This window comes from Leucopleurus acutus, assembly GCF_964270905.1.
Source record: "Leucopleurus acutus genome assembly, chromosome: 2".
Taxonomy (NCBI): domain Eukaryota; kingdom Metazoa; phylum Chordata; class Mammalia; order Artiodactyla; family Delphinidae; genus Leucopleurus; species Leucopleurus acutus.
In genome coordinates, this window is record NC_139143.1 from 34817398 (window position 1) to 34836203 (window position 18806).

The window sequence follows — 18806 nt, forward strand, 5'->3', positions numbered from 1 at the left end:
CCCACACCCTCTGTGACCTCAGCGTTCCACCCTCCTGCAGCCCCGCCCGCCCCCCTCCGCCGGTTGCCCTGGGCTACCGAAGCTGCATCCTGGGGCCAGGGGGTTCCCAGGAGGCCAAGGGAAGACACGATTGCCTTCAATGAGTCGCAGAGGCCTTACGTGGCCTTGTGTGGTTGGGCTCACCTCTTACGTTTCAGTGAACTCTGCGAGAGGACAGGGACCTGCAGCCTCACAGTTGGGCTCCACGGTAAGGTGTGCGGGACAGACCTCAAACTGACCCACGGCATGGAACAACACCCGCCATCGAGAGGTCTACAAGAGAGCCGCTGCAGCTAGCCCACAGGTCCGAGAAAACTAGATTCTTCTTTATGTAAGTGAGTTTTGGGGAGATTTGTTGCAAAGCATTATCACAGCGAGAGCCGACTAGTACAACATTCTCCAAATCACTGCCATGTCCACGGCTGCCACCGTGCCTACGTGTAAGGCAACCGTGTCCTCGAACTTTGAGAACTCCTGAATGAATTCTCGGTGCCTCTCCAACACAATGTACGTGGCTAAGGTGTCCCCAGATAACTTCACTAACGTACCACCGAGACCGCCCTAAGCTTTCATTAAACGCAATGCGACGCTCTTTCTATTCGTTTTCTGTTTCTACGTAGGTAAAATGCTTTCCGTCAATCTAAAAGGATGGAAAATTGGCACAAAACACTCTGTGCATAGTTGTTTTTCACAAAGGAAAATCACAAACGAAACAGGCATTTCACCGGGTGTAGAGCACTAACGCCCCCTAGTGCCTCTAAATGCCAAGTGAACAGAGGCGCTTAATTAAATATCGAATCCCAGCTCTCTCCGCTTGAGAGGGAGAGCAAGCCATTCTCAAGTGGAGGAGGGATGTTTTCAGCAGCTATCTGCAACATTCTCTGGACCTGGCCACTGTGTAGCTACAAAGAAACCTTTTGTCTGAGGAAACTAACTAAAGAAACTTGGAAGTGGAAAAAGCGAGAAAGAATGAGACAATACCCTTATCTTGGTGACTCATTCACTTATTCGGTCACTTACCAAATCAAATATCCACTACGTGTAGAGAGTACTGTGCTGAAAACCGCACAGGACACGGAGACGTACCCCCATTCGCAGGGAGGTTAGATACCAGAGAGGGAGACAAGATGTAGATTACCTTACGGCAGTTCCGCACCTGTCTTGTTAAACTGTTTACAGCTTCAGGGGAGAGAAGGGATCCAGAAATCGCTTGGATTCTCAGTGAAGTCTTCGCAGAGACGGAGGTGCAAAATAGGTGGACTGGAAGAAACAAAAAAATTAACCTCGTGGGTAGATATGAAACGGAGCAGAGGTGCACAGATATTTAGACCCCGTTCTTTCTTGAAACGTCTAGAAAGTGAAACTGAAGCCAAATTACGGAGGGCCTGGAGTGTCAGTCTTAGGAGCTTGGCCGTACGGGGTTGACAGCGGGTGCCACGGACGGCTCGGAAGAGGGCAAGGGCATAACCCAAGAGCCCTGGGAGGTGTAGGAGAGGTCGCAGCGAGGGAGGTAGAAAGGCATGCGATTCTCCGAAGCAGTCACCGTAACCCAGGTGTAAACTCATAAACGGTAGACGCGGAGTAAGGGCGACACAGACGGCAGGGAGGAGTACGAGGGACACTAGAAAGGAAAACGGTCGGGGCTTCACCAGGGATTGGGTGCATTCCTTTCTCCCTCTAACAGAGGTTATCAGTAACCGGGCTAGTCGCTGGGAATCAAGAGTAAGCAAAACAGGCGTGATCTCTTCTTCCTCACGGACCACGGGGTAAACTTACCTACCTGAAACTGGATGCGAAAGGCGATGACGGCCATAAGCGAGAGGTGCGTGGTGTCACGTGAGCTACGGTAGGGAGACGAGATGAGTTGAGTAGGTAAGGGGACGCTTTCTTGACCAAGTGACACCTGAGAAGACATGAGAAGGGTGAGGCGGCATCAGTCAGCTGCAAACTAAACAGAGGGACACTTCCTGCAGAGGGGCAGCACGGGCAATGCGCCGTTGTAAGTATGCAGGCCTGAGAGGAGGCCACTGTGGGCAGGATGATTGAGAATGAAAGGAAGGAGCTGCAAGACGAGGCCGCAGAGATCACGCTCCACCCTGCCCAGGGGATGCCCTGCCCTGCGGACTAGCACACCCAGAGAGAGAGTACCAGTGCACAGCCAGATGACAAGCCTGCTCGAGGATGCAAGCCAACGCTGCTTCTTTCACCAAGAAAGTCTTGCCTGGTAAACTAAACAGCGTATCCATAGAGCGGACCCGTGATTTACATTCTGAAGCAGGCGCCCCGCCTTACGGAACGGCGACGGTTCTCAGGGGGGCCGGGCAGGAGCCGCTCCGCGCGTCTGTCCCAGGGACCCACCCGCCTGCGGGACCTCCGGCCGCCTCGCAGGAAGCTACGACGCCCAGTCCCACGGCTACCTGTGCAGCGAGGTGTACTCCGCGGACGCGTGCCACACACACTTCAAGAGGGAGGGCGGCCTGAGTGGCAAGGCGAGAGGCCGGCCTGCCGCGCAGACCAAGAAGGCGCTCTTCGGCCTGGGCCTAGGTGCTTGCGCCGCCCCCCTGGGCCTACCGGGCTCTGAGGGCCCTGCCCTGGACCCCCAGCCCCCCACCCACGCCCTTGGTTCAGTCACAGCAGAGGTGACCACACCCACACCCTCTGTGACCTCAGCGTTCCACCCTCCTGCAGCCCCGCCCGCCCCCCTCCGCCGGTTGCCCTGGGCTACCGAAGCTGCATCCTGGGGCCAGGGGGTTCCCAGGAGGCCAAGGGAAGACACGATGGCCTTCAATGAGTCGCAGAGGCCTTACGTGGCCTTGTGTGGTTGGGCTCACCTCTTACGTTTCAGTGAACTCTGCGAGAGGACAGGGACCTGCAGCCTCACAGTTGGGCTCCACGGTAAGGTGTGCGGGACAGACCTCAAACTGACCCACGGCATGGAGCAACACCCGCCATCGAGAGGTCTACAAGAGAGCCGCTGCAGCTAGCCCACAGGTCCGAGAAAACTAGATTCTTCTTTATGTAAGTGAGTTTTGGGGAGATTTGTTGCAAAGCATTATCACAGCGAGAGCCGACTAGTACAACATTCTCCAAATCACTGCCATGTCCACGGCTGCCACCGTGCCTACGTGTAAGGCAACTGTGTCCTCGAACTTTGAGAACTCCTGAATGAATTCTCGGTGCCTCTCCAACACAATGTACGTGGCTAAGGTGTCCCCAGATAACTTCACTAACGTACCACCGAGACCGCCCTAAGCTTTCAGTAAGCGCAATGCGACGCTCTTTCTATTCGTTTTCTGTTTCTACGTAGGTAAAATGCTTTCCGTCAATCTAAAAGGATGGAAAATTGGCACAAAACACTCTGTGCATAGTTGTTTTTCACAAAGGAAAATCACAAACGAAACAGGCATTTCACCGGGTGTAGAGCACTAACGCCCCCTAGTGCCTCTAAATGCCAAGTGAACAGAGGCGCTTAATTAAATATCGAATCCCAGCTCTCTCCGCTTGAGAGGGAGAGCAAGCCATTCTCAAGTGGAGGAGGGATGTTTTCAGCAGCTATCTGCAACATTCTCTGGACCTGGCCACTGTGTAGCTACAAAGAAACCTTTTGTCTGAGGAAACTAACTAAAGAAACTTGGAAGTGGAAAAAGCGAGAAAGAATGAGACAATACCCTTATCTTGGTGACTCATTCACTTATTCGGTCACTTACCAAATCAAATATCCACTACGTGTAGAGAGTACTGTGCTGAAAACCGCACAGAACACGGAGACGTACCCCCATTCGCCGGGAGGTTAGATACCAGAGAGGGAGACAAGATGTAGATTACCTTACGGCAGTTCCGCACCTGTCTTGTTAAACTGTTTACAGCTTCAGGGGAGAGAAGGGATCCAGAAATCGCTTGGATTCTCAGTGAAGTCTTCGCAGAGACGGAGGTGCAAAATAGGTGGACTGGAAGAAACAAAAAAATTAACCTCGTGGGTAGATATGAAACGGAGCAGAGGTGCCCAGATATTTAGACCCCGTTCTTTCTTGAAACGTCTAGAAAGTGAAACTGAAGCCAAATTACGGAGGGCCTGGAGTGTCAGTCTTAGGAGCTTGGCCGTACGGGGTTGACAGCGGGTGCTACGGACGGCTCGGAAGAGGGCAAGGGCATAACCCAAGAGCCCTGGGAGGTGTAGGAGAGGTCGCAGCGAGGGAGGTAGAAAGGCATGCGATTCTCCGAAGCAGTCACCGTAACCCAGGTGTAAACTCATAAACGGTAGACGCGGAGTAAGGGCGACACAGACGGCAGGGAGGAGTACGAGGGACACTAGAAAGGAAAACGGTCGGGGCTTCACCAGGGATTGGGTGCATTCCTTTCTCCCTCTAACAGAGGTTATCAGTAACCGGGCTAGTCGCTGGGAATCAAGAGTAAGCAAAACAGGCGTGATCTCTTCTTCCTCACGGACCACGGGGTAAACTTACCTACCTGAAACTGGATGCGAAAGGCGATGACGGCCATAAGCGAGAGGTGCGTGGTGTCACGTGAGCTACGGTAGGGAGACGAGATGAGTTGAGTAGGTAAGGGGACGCTTTCTTGACCAAGTGACACCTGAGAAGACATGAGAAGGGTGAGGCGGCATCAGTCAGCTGCAAACTAAACAGAGGGACACTTCCTTGCAGAGGGGCAGCACGGGCAATGCGCCGTTGTAAGTATGCAGGCCTGAGAGGAGGCCACTGTGGGCAGGATGATTGAGAATGAAAGGAAGGAGCTGCAAGACGAGGCCGCAGAGATCACGCTCCACCCTGCCCAGGGGATGCCCTGCCCTGCGGACTAGCACACCCAGAGAGAGAGTACCAGTGCACAGCCAGATGACAAGCCTGCTCGACGATGCAAGCCAACGCTGCTTCTTTCACCAAGAAAGTCTTGCCTGGTAAACTAAACAGCGTATCCATAGAGCGGACACGTGATTTACATTCTGAAGCAGGCGCCCCGCCTTACGGAACGGCGACGGTTCTCAGGGGGGCCGGGCAGGAGCCGCTCCGCGCGTCTGTCCCAGGGACCCACCCGCCTGCGGGACCTCCGGCCGCCTCGCAGGAAGCTACGACGCCCAGTCCCACGGCTACCTGTGCAGCGAGGTGTACTCCGCGGACGCGTGCCACACACACTTCAAGAGGGAGGGCGGCCTGAGTGGCAAGGCGAGAGGCCGGCCTGCCGCGCAGACCAAGAAGGCGCTCTTCGGCCTGGGCCTAGGTGCTTGCGCCGCCCCCCTGGGCCTACCGGGCTCTGAGGGCCCTGCCCTGGACCCCCAGCCCCCCACCCACGCCCTTGGTTCAGTCACAGCAGAGGTGACCACACCCACACCCTCTGTGACCTCAGCGTTCCACCCTCCTGCAGCCCCGCCCGCCCCCCTCCGCCGGTTGCCCTGGGCTACCGAAGCTGCATCCTGGGGCCAGGGGGTTCCCAGGAGGCCAAGGGAAGACACGATGGCCTTCAATGAGTCGCAGAGGCCTTACGTGGCCTTGTGTGGTTGGGCTCACCTCTTACGTTTCAGTGAACTCTGCGAGAGGACAGGGAGCTGCAGCCTCACAGTTGGGCTCCACGGTAAGGTGTGCGGGACAGACCTCAAACTGACCCACGGCATGGAGCAACACCCGCCATCGAGAGGTCTACAAGAGAGCCGCTGCAGCTAGCCCACAGGTCCGAGAAAACTAGATTCTTCTTTATGTAAGTGAGTTTTGGGGAGATTTGTTGCAAAGCATTATCACAGCGAGAGCCGACTAGTACAACATTCTCCAAATCACTGCCATGTCCACGGCTGCCACCGTGCCTACGTGTAAGGCAACTGTGTCCTCGAACTTTGAGAACTCCTGAATGAATTCTCGGTGCCTCTCCAACACAATGTACGTGGCTAAGGTGTCCCCAGATAACTTCACTAACGTACCACCGAGACCGCCCTAAGCTTTCATTAAACGCAATGCAACGCTCTTTCTATTCGTTTTCTGTTTCTACGTAGGTAAAATGCTTTCCGTCAATCTAAAAGGATGGAAAATTGGCACAAAACACTCTGTGCATAGTTGTTTTTCACAAAGGAAAATCACAAACGAAACAGGCATTTCACCGGGTGTAGAGCACTAACGCCCCCTAGTGCCTCTAAATGCCAAGTGAACAGAGGCGCTTAATTAAATATCGAATCCCAGCTCTCTCCGCTTGAGAGGGAGAGCAAGCCATTCTCAAGTGGAGGAGGGATGTTTTCAGCAGCTATCTGCAACATTCTCTGGACCTGGCCACTGTGTAGCTACAAAGAAACCTTTTGTCTGAGGAAACTAACTAAAGAAACTTGGAAGTGGAAAAAGCGAGAAAGAATGAGACAATACCCTTATCTTGGTGACTCATTCACTTATTCGGTCACTTACCAAATCAAATATCCACTACGTGTAGAGAGTACTGTGCTGAACACCGCACAGAACACGGAGACGTACCCCCATTCGCAGGGAGGTTAGATACCAGAGAGGGAGACAAGATGTAGATTACCTTACGGCAGTTCCGCACCTGTCTTGTTAAACTGTTTACAGCTTCAGGGGAGAGAAGGGATCCAGAAATGGCTTGGATTCTCAGTGAAGTCTTCGCAGAGACGGAGGTGCAAAATAGGTGGACTGGAAGAAACAAAAAAATTAACCTCGTGGGTAGATATGAAACGGAGCAGAGGTGCACAGATATTTAGACCCCGTTCTTTCTTGAAACGTCTAGAAAGTGAAACTGAAGCCAAATTACGGAGGGCCTGGAGTGTCAGTCTTAGGAGCTTGGCCGTACGGGGTTGACAGCGGGTGCCACGGACGGCTCGGAAGAGGGCAAGGGCATAACCCAAGAGCCCTGGGAGGTGTAGGAGAGGTCGCAGCGAGGGAGGTAGAAAGGCATGCGATTCTCCGAAGCAGTCACCGTAACCCAGGTGTAAACTCATAAACGGTAGACGCGGAGTAAGGGCGACACAGACGGCAGGGAGGAGTACGAGGGACACTAGAAAGGAAAACGGTCGGGGCTTCACCAGGGATTGGGTGCATTCCTTTCTCCCTCTAACAGAGGTTATCAGTAACCGGGCTAGTCGCTGGGAATCAAGAGTAAGCAAAACAGGCGTGATCTCTTCTTCCTCACGGACCACGGGGTAAACTTACCTACCTGAAACTGGATGCGAAAGGCGATGACGGCCATAAGCGAGAGGTGCGTGGTGTCACGTGAGCTACGGTAGGGAGACGAGATGAGTTGAGTAGGTAAGGGGACGCTTTCTTGACCAAGTGACACCTGAGAAGACATGAGAAGGGTGAGGCGGCATCAGTCAGCTGCAAACTAAACAGAGGGACACTTCCTGCAGAGGGGCAGCACGGGCAATGCGCCGTTGTAAGTATGCAGGCCTGAGAGGAGGCCACTGTGGGCAGGATGATTGAGAATGAAAGGAAGGAGCTGCAAGACGAGGCCGCAGAGATCACGCTCCACCCTGCCCAGGGGATGCCCTGCCCTGCGGACTAGCACACCCAGAGAGAGAGTACCAGTGCACAGCCAGATGACAAGCCTGCTCGACGATGCAAGCCAACGCTGCTTCTTTCACCAAGAAAGTCTTGCCTGGTAAACTAAACAGCGTATCCATAGAGCGGACACGTGATTTACATTCTGAAGCAGGCGCCCCGCCTTACGGAACGGCGACGGTTCTCAGGGGGGCCGGGCAGGAGCCGCTCCGCACGTCTGTCCCAGGGACCCACCCGCCTGCGGGACCTCCGGCCGCCTCGCAGGAAGCTACGACGCCCAGTCCCACGGCTACCTGTGCAGCGAGGTGTACTCCGCGGACGCGTGCCACACACACTTCAAGAGGGAGGGCGGCCTGAGTGGCAAGGCGAGAGGCCGGCCTGCCGCGCAGACCAAGAAGGCGCTCTTCGGCCTGGGCCTAGGTGCTTGCGCCGCCCCCCTGGGCCTACCGGGCTCTGAGGGCCCTGCCCTGGACCCCCAGCCCCCCACCCACGCCCTTGGTTCAGTCACAGCAGAGGTGGCCACACCCACACCCTCTGTGACCTCAGCGTTCCACCCTCCTGCAGCCCCGCCCGCCCCCCTCCACCGGTTGCCCTGGGCTACCGAAGCTGCATCCTGGGGCCAGGGGGTTCCCAGGAGGCCAAGGGAAGACACGATTGCCTTCAATGAGTCGCAGAGGCCTTACGTGGCCTTGTGTGGTTGGGCTCACCTCTTACGTTTCAGTGAACTCTGCGAGAGGACAGGGACCTGCAGCCTCACAGTTGGGCTCCACGGTAAGGTGTGCGGGACAGACCTCAAACTGACCCACGGCATGGAACAACACCCGCCATCGAGAGGTCTACAAGAGAGCCGCTGCAGCTAGCCCACAGGTCCGAGAAAACTAGATTCTTCTTTATGTAAGTGAGTTTTGGGGAGATTTGTTGCAAAGCATTATCACAGCGAGAGCCGACTAGTACAACATTCTCCAAATCACTGCCATGTCCACGGCTGCCACCGTGCCTACGTGTAAGGCAACCGTGTCCTCGAACTTTGAGAACTCCTGAATGAATTCTCGGTGCCTCTCCAACACAATGTACGTGGCTAAGGTGTCCCCAGATAACTTCACTAACGTACCACCGAGACCGCCCTAAGCTTTCAGTAAGCGCAATGCGACGCTCTTTCTATTCGTTTTCTGTTTCTACGTAGGTAAAATGCTTTCCGTCAATCTAAAAGGATGGAAAATTGGCACAAAACACTCTGTGCATAGTTGTTTTTCACAAAGGAAAATCACAAACGAAACAGGCATTTCACCGGGTGTAGAGCACTAACGCCCCCTAGTGCCTCTAAATGCCAAGTGAACAGAGGCGCTTAATTAAATATCGAATCCCAGCTCTCTCCGCTTGAGAGGGAGAGCAAGCCATTCTCAAGTGGAGGAGGGATGTTTTCAGCAGCTATCTGCAACATTCTCTGGACCTGGCCACTGTGTAGCTACAAAGAAACCTTTTGTCTGAGGAAACTAACTAAAGAAACTTGGAAGTGGAAAAAGCGAGAAAGAATGAGACAATACCCTTATCTTGGTGACTCATTCACTTATTCGGTCACTTACCAAATCAAATATCCACTACGTGTAGAGAGTACTGTGCTGAAAACCGCACAGGACACGGAGACGTACCCCCATTCGCAGGGAGGTTAGATACCAGAGAGGGAGACAAGATGTAGATTACCTTACGGCAGTTCCGCACCTGTCTTGTTAAACTGTTTACAGCTTCAGGGGAGAGAAGGGATCCAGAAATCGCTTGGATTCTCAGTGAAGTCTTCGCAGAGACGGAGGTGCAAAATAGGTGGACTGGAAGAAACAAAAAAATTAACCTCGTGGGTAGATATGAAACGGAGCAGAGGTGCACAGATATTTAGACCCCGTTCTTTCTTGAAACGTCTAGAAAGTGAAACTGAAGCCAAATTACGGAGGGCCTGGAGTGTCAGTCTTAGGAGCTTGGCCGTACGGGGTTGACAGCGGGTGCCACGGACGGCTCGGAAGAGGGCAAGGGCATAACCCAAGAGCCCTGGGAGGTGTAGGAGAGGTCGCAGCGAGGGAGGTAGAAAGGCATGCGATTCTCCGAAGCAGTCACCGTAACCCAGGTGTAAACTCATAAACGGTAGACGCGGAGTAAGGGCGACACAGACGGCAGGGAGGAGTACGAGGGACACTAGAAAGGAAAACGGTCGGGGCTTCACCAGGGATTGGGTGCATTCCTTTCTCCCTCTAACAGAGGTTATCAGTAACCGGGCTAGTCGCTGGGAATCAAGAGTAAGCAAAACAGGCGTGATCTCTTCTTCCTCACGGACCACGGGGTAAACTTACCTACCTGAAACTGGATGCGAAAGGCGATGACGGCCATAAGCGAGAGGTGCGTGGTGTCACGTGAGCTACGGTAGGGAGACGAGATGAGTTGAGTAGGTAAGGGGACGCTTTCTTGACCAAGTGACACCTGAGAAGAGATGAGAAGGGTGAGGCGGCATCAGTCAGCTGCAAACTAAACAGAGGGACACTTCCTGCAGAGGGGCAGCACGGGCAATGCGCCGTTGTAAGTATGCAGGCCTGAGAGGAGGCCACTGTGGGCAGGATGATTGAGAATGAAAGGAAGGAGCTGCAAGACGAGGCCGCAGAGATCACGCTCCACCCTGCCCAGGGGATGCCCTGCCCTGCGGACTAGCACACCCAGAGAGAGAGTACCAGTGCACAGCCAGATGACAAGCCTGCTCGAGGATGCAAGCCAACGCTGCTTCTTTCACCAAGAAAGTCTTGCCTGGTAAACTAAACAGCGTATCCATAGAGCGGACACGTGATTTACATTCTGAAGCAGGCGCCCCGCCTTACGGAACGGCGACGGTTCTCAGGGGGGCCGGGCAGGAGCCGCTCCGCGCGTCTGTCCCAGGGACCCACCCGCCTGCGGGACCTCCGGCCGCCTCGCAGGAAGCTACGACGCCCAGTCCCACGGCTACCTGTGCAGCGAGGTGTACTCCGCGGACGCGTGCCACACACACTTCAAGAGGGAGGGCGGCCTGAGTGGCAAGGCGAGAGGCCGGCCTGCCGCGCAGACCAAGAAGGCGCTCTTCGGCCTGGGCCTAGGTGCTTGCGCCGCCCCCCTGGGCCTACCGGGCTCTGAGGGCCCTGCCCTGGACCCCCAGTCCCCCACCCACGCCCTTGGTTCAGTCACAGCAGAGGTGGCCACACCCACACCCTCTGTGACCTCAGCGTTCCACCCTCCTGCAGCCCCGCCCGCCCCCCTCCGCCGGTTGCCCTGGGCTACCGAAGCTGCATCCTGGGGCCAGGAGGTTCCCAGGAGGCCAAGGGAAGACACGATTGCCTTCAATGAGTCGCAGAGGCCTTACGTGGCCTTGTGTGGTTGGGCTCACCTCTTACGTTTCAGTGAACTCTGCGAGAGGACAGGGACCTGCAGCCTCACAGTTGGGCTCCACGGTAAGGTGTGCGGGACAGACCTCAAACTGACCCACGGCATGGAACAACACCCGCCATCGAGAGGTCTACAAGAGAGCCGCTGCAGCTAGCCCACAGGTCCGAGAAAACTAGATTCTTCTTTATGTAAGTGAGTTTTGGGGAGATTTGTTGCAAAGCATTATCACAGCGAGAGCCGACTAGTACAACATTCTCCAAATCACTGCCATGTCCACGGCTGCCACCGTGCCTACGTGTAAGGCAACCGTGTCCTCGAACTTTGAGAACTCCTGAATGAATTCTCGGTGCCTCTCCAACACAATGTACGTGGCTAAGGTGTCCCCAGATAACTTCACTAACGTACCACCGAGACCGCCCTAAGCTTTCATTAAACGCAATGCGACGCTCTTTCTATTCGTTTTCTGTTTCTACGTAGGTAAAATGCTTTCCGTCAATCTAAAAGGATGGAAAATTGGCACAAAACACTCTGTGCATAGTTGTTTTTCACAAAGGAAAATCACAAACGAAACAGGCATTTCACCGGGTGTAGAGCACTAACGCCCCCTAGTGCCTCTAAATGCCAAGTGAACAGAGGCGCTTAATTAAATATCGAATCCCAGCTCTCTCCGCTTGAGAGGGAGAGCAAGCCATTCTCAAGTGGAGGAGGGATGTTTTCAGCAGCTATCTGCAACATTCTCTGGACCTGGCCACTGTGTAGCTACAAAGAAACCTTTTGTCTGAGGAAACTAACTAAAGAAACTTGGAAGTGGAAAAAGCGAGAAAGAATGAGACAATACCCTTATCTTGGTGACTCATTCACTTATTCGGTCACTTACCAAATCAAATATCCACTACGTGTAGAGAGTACTGTGCTGAAAACCGCACAGGACACGGAGACGTACCCCCATTCGCAGGGAGGTTAGATACCAGAGAGGGAGACAAGATGTAGATTACCTTACGGCAGTTCCGCACCTGTCTTGTTAAACTGTTTACAGCTTCAGGGGAGAGAAGGGATCCAGAAATCGCTTGGATTCTCAGTGAAGTCTTCGCAGAGACGGAGGTGCAAAATAGGTGGACTGGAAGAAACAAAAAAATTAACCTCGTGGGTAGATATGAAACGGAGCAGAGGTGCACAGATATTTAGACCCCGTTCTTTCTTGAAACGTCTAGAAAGTGAAACTGAAGCCAAATTACGGAGGGCCTGGAGTGTCAGTCTTAGGAGCTTGGCCGTACGGGGTTGACAGCGGGTGCCACGGACGGCTCGGAAGAGGGCAAGGGCATAACCCAAGAGCCCTGGGAGGTGTAGGAGAGGTCGCAGCGAGGGAGGTAGAAAGGCATGCGATTCTCCGAAGCAGTCACCGTAACCCAGGTGTAAACTCATAAACGGTAGACGCGGAGTAAGGGCGACACAGACGGCAGGGAGGAGTACGAGGGACACTAGAAAGGAAAACGGTCGGGGCTTCACCAGGGATTGGGTGCATTCCTTTCTCCCTCTAACAGAGGTTATCAGTAACCGGGCTAGTCGCTGGGAATCAAGAGTAAGCAAAACAGGCGTGATCTCTTCTTCCTCACGGACCACGGGGTAAACTTACCTACCTGAAACTGGATGCGAAAGGCGATGACGGCCATAAGCGAGAGGTGCGTGGTGTCACGTGAGCTACGGTAGGGAGACGAGATGAGTTGAGTAGGTAAGGGGACGCTTTCTTGACCAAGTGACACCTGAGAAGAGATGAGAAGGGTGAGGCGGCATCAGTCAGCTGCAAACTAAACAGAGGGACACTTCCTGCAGAGGGGCAGCACGGGCAATGCGCCGTTGTAAGTATGCAGGCCTGAGAGGAGGCCACTGTGGGCAGGATGATTGAGAATGAAAGGAAGGAGCTGCAAGACGAGGCCGCAGAGATCACGCTCCACCCTGCCCAGGGGATGCCCTGCCCTGCGGACTAGCACACCCAGAGAGAGAGTACCAGTGCACAGCCAGATGAGAAGCCTGCTCGACGATGCAAGCCAACGCTGCTTCTTTCACCAAGAAAGTCTTGCCTGGTAAACTAAACAGCGTATCCATAGAGCGGACACGTGATTTACATTCTGAAGCAGGCGCCCCGCCTTACGGAACGGCGACGGTTCTCAGGGGGGCCGGGCAGGAGCCGCTCCGCGCGTCTGTCCCAGGGACCCACCCGCCTGCGGGACCTCCGGCCGCCTCGCAGGAAGCTACGACGCCCAGTCCCACGGCTACCTGTGCAGCGAGGTGTACTCCGCGGACGCGTGCCACACACACTTCAAGAGGGAGGGCGGCCTGAGTGGCAAGGCGAGAGGCCGGCCTGCCGCGCAGACCAAGAAGGCGCTCTTCGGCCTGGGCCTAGGTGCTTGCGCCGCCCCCCTGGGCCTACCGGGCTCTGAGGGCCCTGCCCTGGACCCCCAGTCCCCCACCCACGCCCTTGGTTCAGTCACAGCAGAGGTGGCCACACCCACACCCTCTGTGACCTCAGCGTTCCACCCTCCTGCAGCCCCGCCCGCCCCCCTCCGCCGGTTGCCCTGGGCTACCGAAGCTGCATCCTGGGGCCAGGAGGTTCCCAGGAGGCCAAGGGAAGACACGATTGCCTTCAATGAGTCGCAGAGGCCTTACGTGGCCTTGTGTGGTTGGGCTCACCTCTTACGTTTCAGTGAACTCTGCGAGAGGACAGGGACCTGCAGCCTCACAGTTGGGCTCCACGGTAAGGTGTGCGGGACAGACCTCAAACTGACCCACGGCATGGAACAACACCCGCCATCGAGAGGTCTACAAGAGAGCCGCTGCAGCTAGCCCACAGGTCCGAGAAAACTAGATTCTTCTTTATGTAAGTGAGTTTTGGGGAGATTTGTTGCAAAGCATTATCACAGCGAGAGCCGACTAGTACAACATTCTCCAAATCACTGCCATGTCCACGGCTGCCACCGTGCCTACGTGTAAGGCAACCGTGTCCTCGAACTTTGAGAACTCCTGAATGAATTCTCGGTGCCTCTCCAACACAATGTACGTGGCTAAGGTGTCCCCAGATAACTTCACTAACGTACCACCGAGACCGCCCTAAGCTTTCATTAAACGCAATGCGACGCTCTTTCTATTCGTTTTCTGTTTCTACGTAGGTAAAATGCTTTCCGTCAATCTAAAAGGATGGAAAATTGGCACAAAACACTCTGTGCATAGTTGTTTTTCACAAAGGAAAATCACAAACGAAACAGGCATTTCACCGGGTGTAGAGCACTAACGCCCCCTAGTGCCTCTAAATGCCAAGTGAACAGAGGCGCTTAATTAAATATCGAATCCCAGCTCTCTCCGCTTGAGAGGGAGAGCAAGCCATTCTCAAGTGGAGGAGGGATGTTTTCAGCAGCTATCTGCAACATTCTCTGGACCTGGCCACTGTGTAGCTACAAAGAAACCTTTTGTCTGAGGAAACTAACTAAAGAAACTTGGAAGTGGAAAAAGCGAGAAAGAATGAGACAATACCCTTATCTTGGTGACTCATTCACTTATTCGGTCACTTACCAAATCAAATATCCACTACGTGTAGAGAGTACTGTGCTGAAAACCGCACAGGACACGGAGACGTACCCCCATTCGCAGGGAGGTTAGATACCAGAGAGGGAGACAAGATGTAGATTACCTTACGGCAGTTCCGCACCTGTCTTGTTAAACTGTTTACAGCTTCAGGGGAGAGAAGGGATCCAGAAATCGCTTGGATTCTCAGTGAAGTCTTCGCAGAGACGGAGGTGCAAAATAGGTGGACTGGAAGAAACAAAAAAATTAACCTCGTGGGTAGATATGAAACGGAGCAGAGGTGCACAGATATTTAGACCCTGTTCTTTCTTGAAACGTCTAGAAAGTGAAACTGAAGCCAAATTACGGAGGGCCTGGAGTGTCAGTCTTAGGAGCTTGGCCGTACGGGGTTGACAGCGGGTGCCACGGACGGCTCGGAAGAGGGCAAGGGCATAACCCAAGAGCCCTGGGAGGTGTAGGAGAGGTCACAGCGAGGGAGGTAGAAAGGCATGCGATTCTCCGAAGCAGTCACCGTAACCCAGGTGTAAACTCATAAACGGTAGACGCGGAGTAAGGGCGACACAGACGGCAGGGAGGAGTACGAGGGACACTAGAAAGGAAAACGGTCGGGGCTTCACCAGGGATTGGGTGCATTCCTTTCTCCCTCTAACAGAGGTTATCAGTAACCGGGCTAGTCGCTGGGAATCATGAGTAAGCAAAACAGGCGTGATCTCTTCTTCCTCACGGACCACGGGGTAAACTTACCTACCTGAAACTGGATGCAAAAGGCGATGACGGCCATAAGCGAGAGGTGCGTGGTGTCACGTGAGCTACGGTAGGGAGACGAGATGAGTTGAGTAGGTAAGGGGACGCTTTCTTGACCAAGTGACACCTGAGAAGACATGAGAAGGGTGAGGCGGCATCAGTCAGCTGCAAACTAAACAGAGGGACACTTCCTGCAGAGGGGCAGCACGGGCAATGCGCCGTTGTAAGTATGCAGGCCTGAGAGGAGGCCACTGTGGGCAGGATGATTGAGAATGAAAGGAAGGAGCTGCAAGACGAGGCCGCAGAGATCACGCTCCACCCTGCCCAGGGGATGCCCTGCCCTGCGGACTAGCACACCCAGAGAGAGAGTACCAGTGCACAGCCAGATGAGAAGCCTGCTCGACGATGCAAGCCAACGCTGCTTCTTTCACCAAGAAAGTCTTGCCTGGTAAACTAAACAGCGTATCCATAGAGCGGACACGTGATTTACATTCTGAAGCAGGCGCCCCGCCTTACGGAACGGCGACGGTTCTCAGGGGGGCCGGGCAGGAGCCGCTCCGCGCGTCTGTCCCAGGGACCCACCCGCCTGCGGGACCTCCGGCCGCCTCGCAGGAAGCTACGACGCCCAGTCCCACGGCTACCTGTGCAGCGAGGTGTACTCCGCGGACGCGTGCCACACACACTTCAAGAGGGAGGGCGGCCTGAGTGGCAAGGCGAGAGGCCGGCCTGCCGCGCAGACCAAGAAGGCGCTCTTCGGCCTGGGCCTAGGTGCTTGCGCCGCCCCCCTGGGCCTACCGGGCTCTGAGGGCCCTGCCCTGGACCCCCAGCCCCCCACCCACGCCCTTGGTTCAGTCACAGCAGAGGTGACCACACCCACACCCTCTGTGACCTCAGCGTTCCACCCTCCTGCAGCCCCGCCCGCCCCCCTCCGCCGGTTGCCCTGGGCTACCGAAGCTGCATCCTGGGGCCAGGGGGTTCCCAGGAGGCCAAGGGAAGACACGATGGCCTTCAATGAGTCGCAGAGGCCTTACGTGGCCTTGTGTGGTTGGGCTCACCTCTTACGTTTCAGTGAACTCTGCGAGAGGACAGGGACCTGCAGCCTCACAGTTGGGCTCCACGGTAAGGTGTGCGGGACAGACCTCAAACTGACCCACGGCATGGAGCAACACCCGCCATCGAGAGGTCTACAAGAGAGCCGCTGCAGCTAGCCCACAGGTCCGAGAAAACTAGATTCTTCTTTATGTAAGTGAGTTTTGGGGAGATTTGTTGCAAAGCATTATCACAGCGAGAGCCGACTAGTACAACATTCTCCAAATCACTGCCATGTCCACGGCTGCCACCGTGCCTACGTGTAAGGCAACTGTGTCCTCGAACTTTGAGAACTCCTGAATGAATTCTCGGTGCCTCTCCAACACAATGTACGTGGCTAAGGTGTCCCCAGATAACTTCACTAACGTACCACCGAGACCGCCCTAAGCTTTCAGTAAGCACAATGCGACGCTCTTTCTATTCGTTTTCTGTTTCTACGTAGGTAAAATGCTTTCCGTCAATCTAAAAGGATGGAAAATTGGCACAAAACACTCTGTGCATAGTTGTTTTTCACAAAGGAAAATCACAAACGAAACAGGCATTTCACCGGGTGTAGAGCACTAACGCCCCCTAGTGCCTCTAAATGCCAAGTGAACAGAGGCGCTTAATTAAATATCGAATCCCAGCTCTCTCCGCTTGAGAGGGAGAGCAAGCCATTCTCAAGTGGAGGAGGGATGTTTTCAGCAGCTATCTGCAACATTCTCTGGACCTGGCCACTGTGTAGCTACAAAGAAACCTTTTGTCTGAGGAAACTAACTAAAGAAACTTGGAAGTGGAAAAAGCGAGAAAGAATGAGACAATACCCTTATCTTGGTGACTCATTCACTTATTCGGTCACTTACCAAATCAAATATCCACTACGTGTAGAGAGTACTGTGCTGAAAACCGCACAGAACACGGAGACGTACCCCCATTCGCCGGGAGGTTAGATACCAGAGAGGGAGACAAGATGTAGATTACCTTACGGCAGTTCCGCACCTGTCTTGTTAAACTGTTTACAGCTTCAGGGGAGAGAAGGGATCCAGAAATCGCTTGGATTCTCAGTGAAGTCTTCGCAGAGACGGAGGTGCAAAATAGGTGGACTGGAAGAAACAAAAAAATTAACCTCGTGGGTAGATATGAAACGGAGCAGAGGTGCCCAGATATTTAGACCCCGTTCTTTCTTGAAACGTCTAGAAAGTGAAACTGAAGCCAAATTACGGAGGGCCTGGAGTGTCAGTCTTAGGAGCTTGGCCGTACGGGGTTGACAGCGGGTGCCACGGACGGCTCGGAAGAGGGCAAGGGCATAACCCAAGAGCCCTGGGAGGTGTAGGAGAGGTCGCAGCGAGGGAGGTAGAAAGGCATGCGATTCTCCGAAGCAGTCACCGTAACCCAGGTGTAAACTCATAAACGGTAGACGCGGAGTAAGGGCGACACAGACGGCAGGGAGGAGTACGAGGGACACTAGAAAGGAAAACGGTCGGGGCTTCACCAGGGATTGGGTGCATTCCTTTCTCCCTCTAACAGAGGTTATCAGTAACCGGGCTAGTCGCTGGGAATCAAGAGTAAGCAAAACAGGCGTGATCTCTTCTTCCTCACGGGCCACGGGGTAAACTTACCTACCTGAAACTGGATGCGAAAGGCGATGACGGCCATAAGCGAGAGGTGCGTGGTGTCACGTGAGCTACGGTAGGGAGACGAGATGAGTTGAGTAGGTAAGGGGACGCTTTCTTGACCAAGTGACACCTGAGAAGAGATGAGAAGGGTGAGGCGGCATCAGTCAGCTGCAAACTAAACAGAGGGACACTTCCTGCAGAGGGGCAGCACGGGCAATGCGCCGTTGTAAGTATGCAGGCCTGAGAGGAGGCCACTGTGGGCAGGATGATTGAGAATGAAAGGAAGGAGCTGCAAGACGAGGCCGCAGAGATCACGCTCCACCCTGCCCAGGGGATGCCCTGCCCTGCGGACTAGCACACCCAGAGAGAGAGTACCAGTGCACAGCCAGATGACAAGCCTGCTCGAGGATGCAAGCCAACGCTGCTTCTTTCACCAAGAAAGTCTTGCCTGGTAAACTAAACAGCGTATCCATAGAGCGGACACGTGATTTACATTCTGAAGCAGGCGCCCCGCCTTACGGAACGGCGACGGTTCTCAGGGGGGCCGGGCAGGAGCCGCTCCGCGCGTCTGTCCCAGGGACCCACCCGCCTGCGGGACCTCCGGCCGCCTCGCAGGAAGCTACGACGCCCAGTCCCACGGCTACCTGTGCAGCGAGGTGTACTCCGCGGACGCGTGCCACACACACTTCAAGAGGGAGGGCGGCCTGAGTGGCAAGGCGAGAGGCCGGCCTGCCGCGCAGACCAAGAAGGCGCTCTTCGGCCTGGGCCTAGGTGCTTGCGCCGCCCCCCTGGGCCTACCGGGCTCTGAGGGCCCTGCCCTGGACCCCCAGTCCCCCACCCACGCCCTTGGTTCAGTCACAGCAGAGGTGGC